Source organism: Mercurialis annua, linkage group LG1-X (genome assembly GCF_937616625.2).
Source record: "Mercurialis annua linkage group LG1-X, ddMerAnnu1.2, whole genome shotgun sequence".
NCBI classification, from domain to species: Eukaryota; Viridiplantae; Streptophyta; class Magnoliopsida; order Malpighiales; family Euphorbiaceae; genus Mercurialis; species Mercurialis annua.
In genome coordinates, this window is record NC_065570.1 from 162,705 (window position 1) to 166,526 (window position 3,822).

Sequence of the window (3,822 nt, forward strand, 5' to 3'; positions counted from 1 at the left end):
TTCTTGAAGATCTACAGATACTTGTGGAACTTCTGATTATCCTGCACTTTCTTCAACCTACCCGAAAATGGAACTTTAGGCACAAATGGAGGAGGTGGAGGCGGTCTCACATACGGTTCCTCAACTTCGACTACAACATCCTCATTAGCCTTGAGTGGCTCTTGACTAGAGCTAGCAACATCTGCCTCAATAATAGGCTCTTCCTCTTCCACTCTATGCCTCTTGCAATTAGATTTCTCAAGGGTTCTCCCACTTCTAAGCTCAACCGCTTTGAGTTGCTCCCTTGGGTTGTTTTCTGTAGTGGATGGCAATCCACCTTGAGCTCTTCCTTGAAGTGCAATTGTCATTTGCGAAATTTGAGTCTCAAGGTGGTAAATAGTGGAGGCTTGATTCTTCTCTCTTTGCTTTGCCTCAAGCTCTTTTTACTTGTTCTCAAGATCCATTCTATCAAACTTCTCCAACAACCTATCCATCTTGCTCCCCTCATCTGAATTCCTTTGTGGTTGAAATCCGGGAGGGTGTTGAGGCCTACCACCAAAGTTGTTCCCTTGAATTTTGGTTGTGGTGGTAGTTACCTTGGTGTTGTTGAGGAGGTCTATTGCCACCTTGGAAACTTGGCCCCGCTTGTTGAGGAGCTTGAAAATTGCCTTGCCCATCATTATTCCTCCACCCAAAATTAGGATGGTTTCTACACCCCGAATTGTAAGTATTGGAATAGGGGTCATTCACTTGACGTTGCCCACCAACATAATTCACTTGTTCACTCCAAACTTGGCCTATGGCATAACACTCTCCACTACTATGGTTGTAATCCCCACAATGCTCACATCCCACTTGCACATATGCCACCGAAGCATTCCTTAGAGCTACTTGCTTCTTTAAGGCATCCAATTGGCTTTGAAGAGAAGTATTCTTAACTTTCATAGTTTCAAACTCTTGAACTTGATCAAGTGTCATCACCGACTTTTGGGCCGGTGGTCTTTTTCTTTCCGAGGACCAATTACTACTAACCATGGCCAACTTCTCAATCAAATCATTTGCCTCATCATATGTCTTTTGCATCAAAGAACCCCCCCGATGCCGAGTCGATGGTAGCCCTTGTAGTCTCACTCAAGCCATCATAAAATATTTGTATCACATGCTCTCGTTTTAGGCAATGGTGACGGACATGTCTTTGGAGATCCTTGAACCTCTCCCAAGCTTCGTAAAGTGATTCCTCCTCGTATTGGTAGAAGTCGATGATGTCATTCGTCAACTTTGCGGTCCTACCCACTGGAAAATACTTATTGAGAAAGGCTTGGGCGAGATCCTTCCAATTGAGGATCGAATCGTTGGGTAGTGAGTGAAGCCACAAGCTTGCTATGTATCTCAATGATACAACACTATCCCCGGCAACAACGCCAAAAATTTGTTGATAAAATTACCAACTCGTAATACTCGATAAGTCGAGGTCGAACCCACAAGGATAGAGGTTAAGCAAGAATGATTTTCACTCAAATCTTAATTCGTCTAGCGATAGAAAGGCATTGTTTGAGTTTTAACAAGTAAAAAGAAATAGAATTAATTACTTTGCAAACTAGATTATAAACTAATTTACTCAACAATCAATCAAACACAGATTTAACAATAAGTAAAAAACGTTTAGAGGTCACTAACAAATACCGGAAGAATCCTAGGTGGTTAGGGTTGTGTACTGAAGTAGGCTCGGATCAAGCTATCCTAAGGCCTTAACGTCCGCTCTCTCGAGTCTAGAGTTAAGAAAAATCGCACCTTGATTAATAAGTCGAAATCTAAATCGCCCTCGCGTAATTAGATTTTGCCTACATCAATCAAACACAATTAACGAGCAAACTTATAGACCACCTATTTCCTAAACCGCCTTCGCGTGATTAGGTCTTAGGTTCGTTATTGCTATTGTCCGTCTAGTCAACTAGCTCTCGCTCAATCAACTAAAATACCAACCAAAGGTTAAGAGATCGAATCAACTTAGGCATTAAACACAACAATCACAACTAACCCTAACTAATACACTAGCCCTAACCAACTAATCAACTAATAAGCATTCATTAGCAAACCCTAAACAAGGGGGTTTAGCTACTAACAACTAACATGATATCAACAAACAAGCAATAATAGAGATTAAACATAGTGTAAAGAGTAATTACCTTGTAATAGTAAATGGGGACCCAAAGCATTAAATAGATAATGTAGAACACTAATGATGAAAGGAATAGTAATCTTATATTAATGATAATAACTTGAATCCACAATAAAAGCTTTTAATGTCACTAAGAGTAAAAGGAATAAAATCTGGAAAAACTAAAATAATGGAGGCTATAATCATCAAAGTAAGTGCGTAACCCTAAAATAGGAAAAGAAGGGATCCTTTTATAGTTCAAGGATATAAAAGGAATAAAATTACATCATATGAAAAGTCTAGATGAAGCAATCAATCAAAATAGACTAAGGATTTGTCCACATGTGCCATTTCAGCTTCTAATCACGTGTCTTCATTAAAGAGGTGTTTCTGTCCGAAATGAGCTTGTTTCTTCCAAAATAAGTTAAGTAAAAATGCTCTCTGATCTGCCCAGACATGGTTTCGATCGAAACCACCCTTTTCTGGATCGAGACAAGGGTTTCTAGGGGTGTTTCGATCGCAACCACCTTTGTTTCAGTCAAAATAGCCCCTGGCTTGGAGTCTTCTGCTTCTTTTGGCTTGGTTTGCTCCGATTACGCACCACTTTGCTCGATTCTCATCAATATGTACCTGAAACACTTCGACATGAAAATGAGAAACAAAACACCTCAAATGGACACCAAAACATAACATAGTTACATCAAATAGACAAGTATAATAGGTGTAATTCTACACCTATCATGAGCGAGACGGCCGGAGCTGGTACTGGACTGGTTCGACATATTGGAGGCTCGATGTATGCTTTGAAGCATAAGGTTGTTTTGGTGTATATCTTTTATTTTAATTATTACAGTATTTTATTTATATTATTTTGTTATATTAACTTATAAATTACTAATTGATTAGTGTACACTTATATCAATTTACTTGTGCATTAATTTTTGCTTGAGGACAAGCAATTGTTCTAGTGCGGGGTAGTTTAATAAGACTCTAATTTACGTAATTTATATATTACCTTTATTACGTATTTTAATCCTTTTTACGTAAAATAGAAGAGTTTATAGTTACTTTTACTCTTTTTGTAATTTTTAGTATAAAGTGTAAATAATTAACATTTGTAGAGTATTGAATAAAACAGAGTTTAATTGGAAAAATAGTCAAGCCAGACTAATTCGGGTCAAGAACAAGACAGTCAACCAAAATCCGAGTCAAACCGGTCAGCAAACGGTCAAACCAGAGCAAGGAACCCAAAGCAAAAGGTCAACCGGCCCCCGTTATCAGACCGGATCCAGACCAGTCGAGCTTCTGCCTACAAAAAAGGTTAAACCAGCTCTGGACCGGTGCTCGATACCAAGCCGGTTCCAGGCCGGTTGAGCCTCTGAATGCGATCAAATTGTCCATTTTGGACACTTCCGGAAGTCTTACTAGGTGCTTATTGACTCCCATATGAACATATCTTTGATTCACACTCAAGATGGGATTTTTCCTTGACTTGCACATAAAGAAATGAGCTTTGTCAAATACTCCATCTCATTATGGAAATGAGATTTGCAAGCTTGACTCCAATCAAGCTACACAAGGCAAGAAAGAGACCAAGCTTGGATCCCACTCAAGATGAGATAAGGAAAGAAGATCTTCCATGACTTGACTACCACTCCTTTTATGCCTATAAATAGGACACATTT